The sequence below is a fragment of the Neocloeon triangulifer genome, unplaced genomic scaffold (assembly GCF_031216515.1).
Source record: "Neocloeon triangulifer isolate White Clay Creek 2 clone unplaced genomic scaffold, ASM3121651v1 ptg000001l, whole genome shotgun sequence".
Lineage (NCBI taxonomy): Eukaryota > Metazoa > Arthropoda > Insecta > Ephemeroptera > Baetidae > Neocloeon > Neocloeon triangulifer.
Genome location: NW_026775544.1, coordinates 3186019 through 3202932, shown reverse-complemented (window position 1 = coordinate 3202932; position 16914 = coordinate 3186019). Strand labels below are relative to the sequence as shown.

The 16914-nt window shown below is 36.4% G+C and overlaps 1 protein-coding gene across 4 annotated transcripts in view; it reads right to left on the bottom strand.

Moving 5' to 3' along the window:
- LOC132194078 (KH domain-containing, RNA-binding, signal transduction-associated protein 2-like) overlaps positions 1-16914 on the bottom strand; it is a 114283-nt gene that overhangs the window by 62508 nt on the left and 34861 nt on the right. The window lies entirely within an intron of this gene.

Here is a 16914-nt window from a genome sequence, read left to right as displayed (position 1 = left end):
ATTTTTAATTACATTATAGTTTCAATTTTTTTTTTTTTACAATAAAGCTGAAACTCTAATAGAACTTCAAAATGTTATTTTGTTTGTTATTTAATCTTTAATATTGTATTGTATTATACGCAATGAAATCAATATGGTATTACATGGTATTTAATGTGAATAATGAACAGGGAATCAACATAATTATACATAAATATGAGAAGGAATTATCAAAATCAGTACCAAAGAAATGACACTATATTTTAATAATTGCCAATTTTTAATAGTTGGATTCATCTCCAAGCCTTATATTGTTGATAGCAAAAGACATTTTAATGAAATAATTATTGATAGGAGGAAGAAATAAATTTTTATGAATTTATACAAAATTCCTGTTTGAAAAAATTCTTAACTCCAAAAAACAAAATTTCCATTGTCTTTTTTTTAAATTTAAACTTTATGCTTCAAGAGAATAGTGTACGTATTTTTATTTTATTTAAAAACACCAGAATTGGCGGCCATTTCAATAAGACATCTCAAGGAATTGCAGCTGGGTGGAATAAAATTTTCATCACAAAACGTCCCTCAGCTGCGACTCGCTCAATTTGAGGCTCCCCTAAACGAGCCGGTCGTAAAATCAAGTCCCCGGCCGGCATCTTCACCAAACAAATCAAACGCGTACCTATCGCTTAAAGGGGAAATAGCAGAAAATCACCCCCAGCAGACCCAATAAAATCGAGCCAAAACTGCTTTCGCAGCCAATTTTTTGCATGAGATCATCTGCCACATCGGGGTGCAGGGCGTGTCGGCGGCTGCGTTTTTTTATGCTCGAATACATTATAATTGAAAAAAAAATAGCATTTGATGCAGTGAGCTGAGAAAGACCACCTAAATAATAAATCTTGGCCAACGTGACGTTTATGGCACAATGATTGGCTTCATCAAAAAAGCATTTCGCCCGCAGCACTTTATCATGGCTCCTTTTCGGCAAACAACCCTTTTGTTTTCATGTCCCTATATTAGTCTGCGAATAATAACAATAATTAATTCACGTCCGACCGGAGCTCAGGTGATACCAGAGGGGACACCAGCATATAAATTCAACAGATACGGGTCGTAAAAATTTAATTGCCCTCTATATTGTTTTCCGACGTAATTGTTTTGTTATCTTGAATATTTACTATTATTGGTCCAGGCAGTGCGTGTTCTGCCTCCGAACATCCCCACTATACTCTCTGGAGAATCTTTTTCAGCGGAACAATGCCACCCAGAGATGTATTTCCAGCCCTTCTCTTTGGCCGACTCTGAGAGAGCAACGCGATCCTCTTACTGAGAATTCGCTGCGAATCGCAATTGAGACGTGCTTCACTGGAGAGTTGACTGAAAAAATTACAAGCTTAAACGTACACAAGATCTTTTCACGGAAGCAGCGGCACTCGAGAGAGTGAATTATTTATAGCAAACGCGGAGAACATGCGATGGAGAGCGAAACACTCACGGAAGAATTTTTCATTTAATTTTGTATCGAGTGCATTCGAGGATGGAGAAAATGTCCAAGAGAGGTTTGCTCTGATTTCCTCTGAAAGCAGAAGCTTTTGTACAAAGGACGAATCTTTTGACTTGAGTGTTTACATTTTGATCTTGCAAATTCCATTTCTAGAATTAACCATGTTAATATGGAACTTACATAGTCATGGATTGAAAGCCGCTTCAAAGCAACCATTCAACTTATCGCTTGTTGACATGCTTCCTTTTATTTGCTTTGTAATATGTTTCTATTGCTTCAAAATCATATAATGTAATATACGTTTCAAATGTTTGATTGATATCAATAACTGATGACGTTCTCAATCAAAATTAATAAGTGAATTATATTAATATTTTCACTTTACTTTTTTCAGTATGAGCGCTCAATTCACCATTAAACAGTTAAAAATTAAATTGGTTTACCTGCATTTTAAGCATAAATCAAACAAAATTTGTCATAACAAAAAGAGATTTCTACCAATCAATAGGCAATGTAATTTTTTTTTATATATAAATATTAGCCATTAAGAAATCAAAAAGAGAAAATTATTTGGAAGTTAGATTAGATGGAAGGCGAAAATTCAATTCCTTGCAATTAGTAAGGAATTTAATTTTCTTAACCAGTGTCAATCAACTCTTGTAACAAGAATGAAAACACCCACTAGAGCATAATCTAAGGCGCCGAATCACATTATCTCTCGCTGATGAAATTCCGCAATTTCGCGTTTAAGCCCTAACACGTGCATCATAGCAAGCAAACAACACAAAGTTTCGCAAAGTTTTAGTTAGTTTGTAATGTATAAATAAGTCGTCTTATCTCATGAAATATTTGCATTTGGTAATTGAATTCTCCAACACGGTTGCACAAGTTTCGCCAGTGCACACATCAAAGAGGGAGGTTTTGCAGGCTCCGAGTACGTACTTTATAGGTACTCAGCCAGCAAGTCGAGTTGCATCACAAGACCTTCAAAGTGTCTATACCAGTGTCTACACAAGGTGGTTGGCAAAGCTAGTTCGCTTTTCTTTCCCTCCGGGTGGCAACACCTATGTTATTTGTCGTGGATTTGCGTATTCTAGTCAATCGTGCCATATTTTATCTATTTGTTTCTTTCACAAGTTCAGAAAAATCATATGTGTGATATAAACTGCAATTTAATATTGAAAATAACATTAATGCATTAAATTTTCTAGCATTATTATTGTAACTATTTGAAATCAAAATTTATTTTTAACCATGCCTCATATTATTAAATATCTAAAAAGATCGATTATAAATATCTATATCCAATATCTACCGTCACTTGACTTTGAAACTACAAAACCCGTGATTATTTTTCTCCTAGGATGCAAAAATAAATCAATTAACAGAGCACCTGCCGTTCCAAGCAGGATGTTATAAATTTTCATCGCTTGAGTTTCTCCACTTCCAAAGACATGACTCGCGGCGTTTTATACGCCATGTCATGTAACGTATGGAGCAGTAATGAATTCAAGTTGTCTCCGTCAACGTGCATAATTATCCCCCGTCGTACACTCCAGGTGACACATGCGATATCGCGCCTCTCCCTCACCGCTCTGCGATACATAATTCATATTTAATATAGCCACACACACTAGAGGGCACATTCTTCGACGAGAGCAAGTCATTAAAAGTCGCAACTTTATGCATAATAATGTTCAGACCAATTTCCTGAGAGATAAAATATGAAATTTCATCAGATATAAACTGCAAACCTTTGATGTTGTTTATTTATTTATTACAAAAGTTGCAGCGTTTGTGCACTCATAAAAATATATAATCTTTTTACAGTGATTTTTATCATGGGAGAAATAAAAGAAATTAAAAATTTTTGCGATCAATTCAGGTGAAGCAAAGGTGAGAAGTATTTATGTTGACAATGTTGTACTGAATTCGAAATTACTGAATATTTCAGTTCTTGGAAACTACAAACTACAGCATAAAATTGCAAAGTGGAAAACCCTCGAACTCTTGTCTTTTTCCTTGCCAAAATCGACTTTCTCTTTTATATATCTGAAGCTCTTTTTTGCTCGAGGTAAAGTTGCCTCTCGAACTTATATTGCCGAGGAACTCGAGTCTCGTGAGCTTTTGATTTAGCCGAACAGGCACCGCTCGAGAGGGTCATCGAAAAGGACGCAACGCCCACGAGATTGTTCCTCGATCCAATTCAATATCACATATGGTGCGTGTGTAGCTCTTCAGCAGCTTGTCTGCGTCAATCAGATGCTATACGGAGAGAAGAGATATGTCTAAATTCGCCTTTGGTGAAAAGTGACGTGGCTGACGTTCGCATATGTAACTCTATTTTGCAAATGAGCAAGAATATGAAGCTCGAGTGCTCCACTCTCTGCGACTGGAGTGCCTCTGACTGAATATCGAAACTCACGCTTTCCAACGCATTTAGTGTGGCAGCAAATCAACTATTCCTAGACATGCTGGTGACAGGCAAGCAATTTGAAATCAAATCTGAAGTTGTTAGGTATAAGAAATATATAATGGGCATTTTTCTATTTTAGTATCTCCTGACTTTTAGTGGAATATTATGCAAACATAATTTATTGTCTTTGTAGTTTTATAGACATTATCACACAACATAAACATTTTCCCAAAAACGATTAATACAATTCTATTTTACTTTTGTATATTCTTGGAATTCATCTACAGCATGAAATTCGAACACCAAAGATAAATTATTGAATGCTATTTTTTTTTTTAAATAATGCCCATGGTTCAGCAAAAATTTATATAATATACGTGTTTAAATTTAAATTTGCAAACTTAAATTTCAAATAGTTGTATATGTAAAATAATAAATCATTAACTTAATATATATTATAATGCTATAATTTTTATGAAAAAAAATTAATAACTGATAAATAATAAACAAACATAATAATAAATGAATTTTTAGAAAAGTAATGATCTGTATAATATTTATGTTAAATATTTTCTGGTACGAATAAGAATAATTGTTGTTGTAATAATTTTGTCATTTAAAGTTAAAATATTGTTCTTCGGGGTTTAAAAAGCATTTTGTTGAAAGAACGGGGAATTGATGGACATGACGGCACAAACATTAGCAAGAATTTTGCTACAAAATTTTGAATTTTGAGAACTATACTATGCTTCACTGAACTTGGTTGTTTATTATTATTGCTGTTTATTTGTCCAAATTGTTACATCACATTTTTTTACATTCAATTGATTAATTCCATTATCTATATTTCTCCAAAATTTCAAAACTTTTTTGATAATATATATTTTTCATAAATTTGTGGCACTATTTGGAACATAGTTTTCAGTGTGTTGGCAATCGCAAACGCGGCGAGACGAATGCATTTATTTGCAAGCGTGTCCCATTTCACTCCACCTGTCTCTCTCTCTTTTGCCCGCAGGCTCCACCGAGGGTACAACAACAGAGTGTGCAGCACAAATGATACGGGAGAGACGTATATGGTCGTTCACTCAAGTGCAACTCGCGCGCACACAAAGAGGGAAAACAACGCCCGGCGAAATTACTCGGTAGGCATGAGGCCGTGCAGTTTGCATGCACAAGTAGAGCGCACTCTACTCCAGCTGCTCTTTGGAAGATTCGTTTCTTTCGGTCGCAAAAAAGCAGCAGGGTGTTTGCTATGCAAATCTCGCAGAATGAATGCCAATGGCTCTCTTTCTCTTCTTTTCAGCGTTCTTGAGTTGGCAATCATGGTAATTTACGTTTTGCATCTTGCATTTCTAGGAAAATCACTATAAAAATAAGCCCAAAAAGAGATAAATTTAAATATTAAAAGTATAAAAATTTTAGAAATTTTTTTGAACGGATTATCTTTCCGAAAATTATTCAATTTAGACAAAGTTTTTAATTAGTATAACCTTTTTAACTTTCAACTTTTTAACTCCCAGCTTACTTAATTTTGAAGTGCGTTATTTTAGATTTTAGTTGTTATTGTTATTACTATTTTTTAAATTAAATGCACAAATTTGATATCAATTTGTTTTTCATATATTCTTTGCGTTTATGCTCACTTCTCTCTTTAAAGTGCAATTCCCAGATGTCGAGCTTCTGTTAAAACTTTGCAAACGTTTTATAAAGAGATGAAGGACGGTGGTGTTGGTGGAGCAATCGTAAAAGTTTAAAACCAGCGGCGAGGCTGGTGTATTATTTGCATGTACATTGAGGAAGGCGGGTACTCGAAAAATACAGGCACAGTTCTGCGTATTTCCCACGAGTGCACACCTTCGTCACACAGGTTGCATAGCCGCGAGGGACTTCATCTGCCAGCTGCGGCTCGGGCGTGGTTACTAGAGCGTGTACTTTGGCTTTTACCGCGCGTAAACACCATTAGCGATGCCCTTTTTGCAAAATTCTACTGCGAATTTCTGAAAAGGAATGCTCTTGGGAATTGCACAACTTTATATTTCACGAGGAAAGTATTAAAATCGTTTGCATATTAAAATATCATTGAATTCATTTAAATCATTGAAACCTTGTTAAAAATAATTTGAATTTTCCACCTCCATGTTACATGTGCAGCAAAATTGAAAATGAATTTGGGTGAAAAAACAAATGTTTTTTCTTCTAAATTAAACACAATACATATAATAATAATAATAATAAATAATGATTTCTTGACGATAAATATTTCACACTTTCCCCTATTCCTCCTAAAAACATTTAGTATGCAATTTCATATTTTCATTTAATTTGTCTTAAAAGGTAAAAATTCAATAAGAATTTAGCCCTTTTTCTATAAAAAAATTTAGAGCAAACAATTGTAATATCATAATAGAGCTCTCAATTACGAAACAATGAAACAAAAATGTCGAGTGGAGTCTTTTTTTATTTATATATGCTAAAAAATATTTTATGCAAAGGAACCTTGCTTTTTTCCCTTAATATTGAAATTTTTTTCTTTATAGAATAATCATACTAATTTCAAATTTTAAGATACATTTATAAAAATCGTTGATGTGATTTCTGCTTTTCCATCTTTCAGCACACTTGCAAGTAGGGCAACAGAAATCAAGTATTTTGCTCACATCCAAGCTGAAAATCCGGACAGACTTGATCTGAAATCCAGCAAAAGAGCCGTAAAACAAGGGGCTGAAGAGTAAGCGGACCTCGCGTTCCCAATTGTGCAGCCAGCCGCGGATAAAATGTGAACGGCGCGGTCAAATCCTCAAAACCCCTCTTTCAATTTGGCGGCTGCGGCGCAGGCACGCCTATGCAAATCGTGCACACACACATTTTCCCAATTTCAACCATGAATTTTTATCGAGTGGTGGCGGCGGCGGCGGAGAGGATCACACGTGATATATGATACACACACACGTATGTACGGCGGCTGGCTGGTGGAAAGAGCTGCGCGTTATTGACCATCACTTTCAGCCGGGCCTCTCGAAATGACAGCAAAGCTCTCCGGCGCTGTCACTCGGCAGTCGCCGTTAATACTCCTCACAGTAATGCAATGTTTACCTTTTCCGCACAAAATTCATTGGACCCTGGCTTGGAAAAAGACAAACACGCCGCGAAATTGATACATCCCTCGCTCGCTCAACAACCCGGAAAAAAATTATGGATGCAAATTTCTCACAATATTGTAGCAAGGGTGATATTTCATACCCCACAGCTTGAATTCCTATAAAAAATGGATCGATATTTTTGTGAGTATTTTTTGCTCACATTATTTGTAATAGACTATCCTTGTCAGAAAATTTTTAGTCCTTGTTTGTTTATCGTTGTAATTTAGTAGGTTTTTAAGTTTAAGCTGCTTTTTATTTGTTAAAAAATGGTAATGTAAATCTCAAGTATGTGGCAAAATTCTTTCAAAATTTCACATGTTGCAGAATTTAATAAATTAATATAAATAAGTGTATACAAGTAGATATGGTCAGTCAAGGAGAGACGTTTGTGAAGTAAAATAGGGCTTGGCCCTTGATGATTATTTTCTTTATATACAAAGAGCTCCATTAATTCCCATCGCGGACTACCAATTAATATTTTGCTGATCAAGATCAATTATAAATTATTATTAATCTGCAATAATAAATTCTGAAAATAAATGTCCATTTCTTTTGCTATTTTGTAATAGCACTCATTTATTTCTATATCAAGAAAAATAAAATAATTCAGTGAAAACGCATTTCGTGAATTTGCTTGCAAATTTGCGTTTTTTTTCTATTTATCTTAAATTATGACATTTACATGATTTGTAGGAGTCAATGGATATGGTTTCACCTCAACTTGAATTTGGAGCTCTTTACACAAGGTTTACAGAATTCAAATTTTGCGTGGATTCACTCCAGTCATATTTGCAAACTATCCCTCTCTCCACCACCCCCTGCGCACACATTTGACCCCGTCTGAGAATTCGCCCACTGGCAGATGTTGCTGCTGGAGAGACGGATTAACTGCTGTGGCTACAGCTCGGCGAATGCTAATGTAGTTTATCATTTCGCAAACAGCCCTGCTATGCCCAGAAGAGGAGGGCAAAAAGAGACGTTGCCAGGCAAACTAGGTTTGTGGTCACGTAGATAAGCACTTAAGCGCGTTTGGCACCTCCGAGAGCAATATTAATCCCGCGCTTTATTTGCTGCAAACCAGGCACGCGGTTCTACCAAACTCCAAATGACCGGTCGGAGCTATAGGAAAATTGGTGCGAGAAATAAATTTTGACAAGAGTGCTTCCATCATTGATTTTCCTTTTGGATAGAGATTTAGTGCAGATTGCGCGTCGCCGGTATAAGCTGTTTTTAAGGCGATAAAAGCTTAGCAGACTCGAGCTTGTATTGAAAGTGTTGAGAGCGGAAAATAGGACACATTGGGAAAAGCTAGCTGAGCATGGTATGGATGAATAATCTGACGTACAAAGCTGCTCAGCAATGAAAAAAATCTGACTCAAGACCAGCAGGTACAGAATGATACATGATACAGAAACATCTGCTAAAAAATTCTAAAAACAAGCAAAAAGTTAGAAAAGTGAAATCTGATTTAAAATACTTAGTTAATTAACTAATGCTAAGAGTAATTCTACAGTAAATGGACGTACTCAAAAACCTTTAATGCATTTGGCATCATGTTCATGGTGTTATCAAGTGGACGAGTGAGCTGAAGGTAAGTAAGTTGAATCTTCCATTTTATTTTGAATTTAACTTGCAATATATTATAAATATAAAGGTTAAAAAAATAAATTTAATTATTTAAATTAACAGACCTGAAGTAAGTGAGTGTATTTTGTCTGTGTCAATAAATAATTTCTCCAATGACTGATTTTTTTAATGTTGTTGACATTATGTTGATAAGTAAGAAAACGGCAATCAGGTACCCATGAATGAAGATTCTGTATCTTAAAAAATTGTTGTGACAACGCAAATTGTGTAGGGCACAAATAATTGTATTATATATTTTGAAAATTTTACAAATTCACACTAAAATATGAATAGTTACAAATAAATATGAAACAAATAACTTTTTTTTCGTATGTTTTTTGAATAATATAAATAAATTAAAAAATTGTATAAAAATAAATAAATTTTTAAAACCATTATTTGAAAAAAAATTAACATTGAACAAATATATTCATACTTTATAGACAACTGTTCAATACGATTAAAAATATCATTATTATATATCATTATTATATTATTTGTATCTTCTCTTGGTTATTTGCACAATTTGCAAGCTCTTTCCCGCAGATGAAAGAATTGAACAACACAGACGTGCTTTTTAGCTGGATGGCCTGCGCCTGCAGGTATGGTGTGGGACGTGCATAGCATGGCTCAGTTTCTTTGCCAGCAAATTCGGTTACTCTGAGGCTCGCTTTCATTTCAATGCGTCGACGGGCGAAGGAAGAAGCTGCTGGAGCCAATTTTTGCCGGCTCGCAAATCCACCTTGGGCGCGCAGGTATGTGTGCGACCGACCACACGTGCGCCATACATATCCCAAAAAAGTGGTGTGCAACAGAGCCCGGCTGGGTGGGCGGGGGTGGTTTTCGACCAGGGCGTGCTGATCAAAGAGCGGTGCACATTAATTGAATCCCGTCGGCCATTCCGCAGGACGGCTTTGGCAAGCAAATAGACAGAGAGAGAAGTGACCTGCGAGAGAGGGGAGGGGGAGGTTCTCCCTCTGCGGTCACGCGGCCAAACTGGAGTCATCTTTGTTTATTCGGCACGCGCAAAGAGGTCCACATTGTAATGCGATTAGAGCGCGGGATAAGTAAGGAGCAGTGTTTCCACATGTGTGTTGTGTTTGTGCGATTTCATATACGTCTGTATAGACCGGGGTTAATTCAACGCCAACAAAGGCCGTCTCTGAAGATTCCGCTGGGACAGATAAAATACCTCGGCCTCTCTGGGGGAGAAAAAGAGCTTGGTTGCTTGCTAGGGCGGCTATCTCTCGAATTCAATGTGCATGACAAAGGACAGGCACTCTTGCATGTCGCCCGACCGCAAAAGAGAGCCGCTCTCTCTGCCAAACTGGAAACGCGCGCCTCGCTCTACAGCTTCATTCTCGAATTACACTACTCGGTCTGCTTTTATTGTTATTAAAAGGAGAGGCCGAGTGTTTTCTGCGAAATCAACACGTAGCAAATTGAGCAGCGATTGTACATATGTGTTTACCAACATGTGGCTCGTATTTCTGTGTGATGACGAGAGGGTAGCAGACCCTTTCTGCTGAATGGACGACGAGATTCGCCACTTAAGTGCTAATAAGTCGCAATTATATGAGAGAGTCCTCAGCTTTTCAGTGTTAACTCGTTGGCAGCAGACATGTTATTAATATTTACATGTAAATATTAATTGTTCCGTATGTAAATAAGCTCCCTCATATATTGAGGGGATTTTTCGCGGAACTGATCCAGGCCTAACCTATAATATGATAAATTAGAGTTTCCAATTGAAAAAAAAAAATAACTATAGCTTGCACGGTTGCACATATCATCTAAATAGTTATAGTCATGATTAAGTTATTACGGTCATTTGAATTAAATGTTTAAAAAAAAACATTTGCTCTTTTTTCACATGATTACATAAAATGCTGAAATCAATTTCCTAATATATGCAATTTCAAAGAGCTAGAATTTTTCAAAGTTTAATGTATTAATTAATAAAAATGAAGACCTTTGATGTTCTTTAGAGCACAAAAATATTTGACTTCAACGGAATTTAAATACGCCACTAATTGTTTCTAAACCCATAGAGTAGAGCCCTCTTTTGAATGTTAGATCGTTGACGGCATGTGATTTTGATGTTATAAATATGTATGTATTTGGAGAAACTCCTCGTTTCAACTTGATAAAAGAGGCGGTGTGAATTAGCATAAAATCAATGGCGACAAACTTATTTTGATTTCCATTTCAGCCACTTTTATTTCCTGCCGTAAAAGACCATCTATTTATCGATCGAGGAGACGCACACCGTTGAAATTACGGCCGAGTGCTGGAAAAGGCGAGAGAGAATTGGACGCGTTCCATAATGTTTTATTTAAACCGCGGTGAAAAATTTTGTCGCAGGCTCACAAGTTAGTTTCGCACTGCCGACTATGCGAAAACAAATTCTAGTTTTTAACCATTATCATAACTTTCCCGCCTGCATCTGACTAAAATTCGATATTGTTTCTGCAAAAGCGAGAGATCAAAATTTCTTGAGCAAAATCCAATTAAACTTGGCAGGCAACAAACAAAACCAAACGATTAATTGTGCAAACTTTTCCTTCTCCATTGCTGCCAAAGAGTTATCCGTCTTCTCTCTCTCTCTCTCGCGCGAGTAATTTAATTTTAATAATTATTCTGCAGCAGAGAGTCTAGAGTAGAATTCAATTTGCTCAAGCAGTCAAGACGGCGCTTGCTCTCGCTAATATTTATTTAAAGCACCAACTACTATTGTTTCTTTAGCAAACCTCATTCGCAAAGTGCCGCGAGCGATGCAGTTTTATTTAGCATCGGGGTCAATTGGCCTCTTTGACGCTAACAATGGCCGAGGTGTTTATTGCTTTGTTTATCCGCCGAATACACAATACAAGAGTATACGCAGCAGTAATCCATCCGCCGTGTGTCGTTACGGACCCATCCGTTATTGCTTTTCTAACCGTGGCCACGCGGTTAGATTAATGGACCGTAAATTTCTGACATGCCCCGGCACTGCGCGTATACATATTTATTCCTCAATTTCCACGGGCTGTTTTTTACGACGCACCGAATTTATGATCGCGTGTCATATATACAAGGTTGGGGCAGGTTGAGAGCGATAAAATTATTGTTTTTCAGCTTAAGAATCCTATCAAGCTGGTTGATATAAAAGAGAGATAACACATAAAAGTTTCACTATTTCTGAGTTAAAGAAATGGATTTATTGCAAAAAAATGCAGTAAGTAGAACTGCAATCTAATAAATATTTTTTTAAAATTTTAACTACTTTTTTTAACCACTTAACTATAAATTATTATTTTGGTTTTATATTTAACAGTTTATTATGTATTGTATAATTTTTTTTATGAAACGATGCATGCGCTGCTCACTAGTTGTTTTTATCTGTTCATAAATTTACTATTTAAAAATATAATTATTACGTGATCCATCAATTCTGAATCCCAAATCTATGAAAATAGATAATTTGCCTGACTTGTAGTACCATTTATATATTTTAACTCGATTTGAATTAATATTTTGGATTTATTTATTAACAAAGAAGGCGAAAGAATTCTATTCAATAGTAAATGTCAATAATATGGTTGTTGGCAATCAATTTGTCCTAGTTTATTGCACTGTACCAAAACATTATTTTTGCCTTCTTTAATAACGAGATCGTGTTTTAACATAAAAAACTGCTTTCTCAATAAACCAAAAAATAAACCAAATAAGGAATTCCGATTAAAAAATTTCATGAATCTCTTACTTTGGTAAAATATGCGATAAACAAAAATGTACAAACGCTTTTCCGCCTTTTATCATGGTAAGTACTTTGTTGCTGTTTAATGCTCTAGTGGCACGAGAGGCGCTCTCCGTCTTTATATCTTTCTTGAGAGAACGTCTGCTCGACAGTCACGTCGTGATCAATTCCCACTGATATTGGTCACCGCAATCAATGGGGTGGGCGGTCGGCGGGCCTCGAGCGCAGGGAGCAACTTTTCGTTTCCATCAGACAGCTGCACACTTTCTCACAACTAAAATAATATCCACGCGATAGATATAGGAAAACTAGAAAACAAACGCTGCACTTCTGAAACTATTTTGATCGCCAGTTTCCAAAAGCAATCAGTTCGAGAATTTTCTCTGCGTGTGCATCAAAATTTTGTTGTAAAAAAAATAATATATCAAGTGCAATACGTGAAGCATTTCTCCATCACGAAAATCCGCTATCTAAACAAAAGTGGCTGTTTTTTCCCCCAAAGAATAAATATTTGCGTAAGGAGATTGGCCCAGGCCTCTTCCAAGATAAAATATTGCCGCGAGATTTGCACACCTCCTTCGGAAAATCGATCGCGGTCCTATCCACCTCTGGCATGCCTTTGTTTTACGGCACCTGCTGTCTCGCTGGAATTCCACTGATCGATTCGCGCTCTCCTAAATTCGGCGCCAGAAATCAACGTCAAAACAGAGCGGTGTCGACAACCGAGAGAGCTCTTGCCAGAATAATAATATAAAAAATAGGGATCGCCGTACTCATATCCATCACTATATCTCTTTCGCTAACCCCGAGGACGGCATTTTTCAACAGGCCCGGACTGCCGAAATATTTCATTGTGCGGAAAAAAACAGCCGACAAAGCGCGTGCGATTTTTTGCTCTATTTTATATTTTCCAGCAGAGAGGACAATTTGAATACCAGTCTCTGCTGTACGCACATTTGTACACTGAAAAGCGAGGAATGCTATTCAGCGACAGAAAACATGTGGGGGGTATATTGTTTGCTTTCAATTCGTTCTCCTGTTGCAGAGCGGCCCCTTTCAACAAAATTATTTTTCGTCGGTCCTCAATCGCATTTACCCCCATCAAATTTTCTGTTCGTTTTTTCCTGTCGCAGAGAAGTTGATCACATTTGGTCTACAAAACCGCCATACAGGAAAGCGTTTTTAAATTAAAACATAAAAATGGTTTTAAATTATTTTCATTTAAGCCTAAAGCACGTTATTTAGTTCATTGTAATTTATTTATTTTAGACAAAGATTACAAAAGTATCTAAAAAAAAAAACACATTGTTAAGAATAAATGTTTCAAAAATAAAATAATCTTATTTATTCTGAAACTGCACATTTTTTTCTGAAATAAAAAATAGTTTGGTCATACCAAGGATTGAAAATTCATTAAATTAAATAAATTTTGAATATTAAAATTTAAAGATACTGAACGTATTATTTATTAAGTAAACCGTCATTGTCCATCCTGATTTTATTATTTTATTTAATTTATTAAATATCTTAATTTAATTTTAATTATCTCTCTGGCGACTTTCAGTTAAATCTTATGCGCCATATGGTTGTAAAAAAACCTGTAATCACCCACAAAGTTTCCACATCGACAGATGTAATCCCTTTATAACGTTTTTCAATTAATTTTTTACCGCGTTTCAAACGTTTCCAATGCAGGTGTTTTCCTTTACGCATATAATATCCGGACACCCGCAGAGAGCAGGCGCTGTTTTGGTTTGGATTACCCTCGTCAAGAGTGCACCTACACATTTCACTGTAAATCTCACGAGGAAAATGTTATTTTCAAAGGCAATAAAAGGATGATGTAAAAATAGTAAGCGGTTTTATATATTTCGTTTGCGCATCTCCCGGCATTTTATCCTGGGCTTCGTCGCACAAACCGTGAAAAGTTAAAAGCATTTTTTTTTCCAAGCAATCCACCGACGTGTGTATCGCAAAAGAAGAAGGAAAGAAACGAGTGGAGGGAAAGAAAGAAAAAGCGGGCGTAGAGGGAAAGCACGTGCATATACATCACGCTCGCAAAAGCCGGCGATGAAAAATATTTGCCGGAGGAAAACACCTCGCAATAAATTCCCAAGCCACGCGGCGCCCCCAAACTCCTCGAAAAAGAAAAGAAAGAAACACCACCAGAACTTTTAGGTATTTAATATTTGATTTAAAACAGAGGCACAGTCCGTTCCTCGAGGAGTGCACGCTGGGGAAGCAATTCGAGAGAGAGTTTTATTATTTCGCCAAAATTGGCATCATAAGTCGGTCCGACGGTCGTAAACCTTCTTCGATATCTCACCACGTGCATGATCGGCGCCCTTTAAAATTTCAACTAAAACATGCTGACGTTTTCTCTCTGCATTCATAACAAGATGCGAGTGGTTGACGTTCCGCTTCTTTCTTTCAAATTTGATATAAAATATAAAAAAAGTAAAGAGCCTCTCGCAGCCCAGGTTGTTATATCTCTATTTCTCACTCGTTTCCATGGCTACCCTTCCTTCTTGCTTTCTTTCTTCCTTTTGTCGGGAAAAACACAATCCACTCCTAATCTACTGCGCTACAGGCTTTTCACCATAAGCCCTTCTTGCTATATTGCATTTCCCTTTTTGATATTCAGTCGTGCTCGGCCCTGCGCGTGCACTCGAGTCTCGTAATTGCTGCACCTCCCTGCGGCGACGATCCCTATTAATTTCTCTAATGGAGAACGCGCTGCACGCCCCCCAGCTTCGTTCGCTGCCCACCGGCTTCAAAGCAGTGTGCTGGAATTTTGCGCCTCTCCTCTGCTGGCAAACAAATGGGATATCGAGCCGCCAGAGTTCTCTCTCGTGCGGTTTTGCACGAAATGCGGCTACTTGTATGTAATTGCTGCCCCTAAACGTTTTTGGATACTTTTCTTCCAGCTGAGAGCGAGTTTTTACCTTTGGTTGTACGAAAATAAAATAAAGTTTATAGATGGTCGTGTGGAATTTGCTATGGAGCCTTACTATTGAGCAATGAAAAAATTAACAATAAATAAGTTTAAATTAAAAAAAATATAAATATTTTTAATGGATACTGATATTATCACTATAAATATTATATTAAATCTTTTTACAAAATATTCAATTTTAATAAACAATATTATACAATCACATCTATAATATCTTAATCTTACATATTTTTTTTTTAATAATTTTTTTATTTTATTTTTAAATATTTTTTTTTTTGTAAATTTATTTAAAGGGCATAAGAATTCTCACTTCAGTGTGGCTTGTGTAATTGAAAGTAATGATCCTGCTGACATGTCATGTGTAGGCTGTAATGAATTACTTAAATTCATCGTTTACAATAAAATTCATCATGGCACTAAATATTGATCTGAAATATTATTAATCATGGTCAGATAGAAGTAGCACAATATAGAATTATCTCTTTTACATTTGAAAAGGAAAATATAATTAAGCTCAAAGCTAAAGTAACGAAAGCTTTCTTATACTAGTGAGAATTGCATTAAATTTGCAGAAATATTTCAAAGATCCATTCAAAGCAAAGCAAGAGGGTCTAAAAGTATTAAATTATTAATCAAGCCCTTTGACAAAAAAATCTAATCCTCATTGATTTGCATTCAACATTCGCGCCCACGTGTCGGATCAAAGCCGGTTAATTGCACACCTGCAAGCGAAGCGTTTTTGCAAAGTTGATTATAAACGAGGAAAAAAATCAAATCAGTCTCTCCTACATGGATGAAGTAGATTGATCAGCAGCTTTGAGTTGGAGTTTGTTACATGTTGCTGTAGAGGGAGGGGCGTGTTCAAATGCGGTGGTGGTCTCCGCAGCACTCTGCACACATCAGGCAGGTGCGGTCGACGGAGCGTGTTTGCACAGCTTTTGTGCATATATGATTTCGCAAACGGGAAATTGGCAACGTTTCACTCGCATAAAAAATTCACTATTATATTGTGTCGAGTGACACGGTCTGCGTTAATTATTTCCAACCACACAGAATTAATAATCAGTCTGCTCGAATTATATTAATTCCCTCGTGTTTGCTGGCTAATTAATATTTGAGCGGCGAATTCCTAGCCGAAATTCACTCTTCGTGGAATTTGTGAATGTAATCGAGCTTTAAGGAAATATAAGCCTAGGGAGAGCCAAGTTACGTGAGACGGGCGGCGAAGTGCGTAGCCAACTGGGCCTCAACTCTCCCGAGACCTGCTACATGAGTCACTCCTACATTCCAGGTGAGCCTCAAATTGCTCACCAAATTTAATTTTCTACCCAGTACGTTTTTAAGAGGCGGAAAATTTAATCCTCTAAGGGGTATTCAAGTAAGAAGTAAGACGATTCTCAAGGAGTGAATTTTTTCTTGACTTTTCATTTCTTTTCTAAGCATCAAGGATCAATTTACCATGTTTTGCATAAAAACCTCTAAATAACTTTTCTAAGGTTGGAGATATTTACTGCAGTTTTCAAGAGTTAGTCAAAAAGAATGATTTTC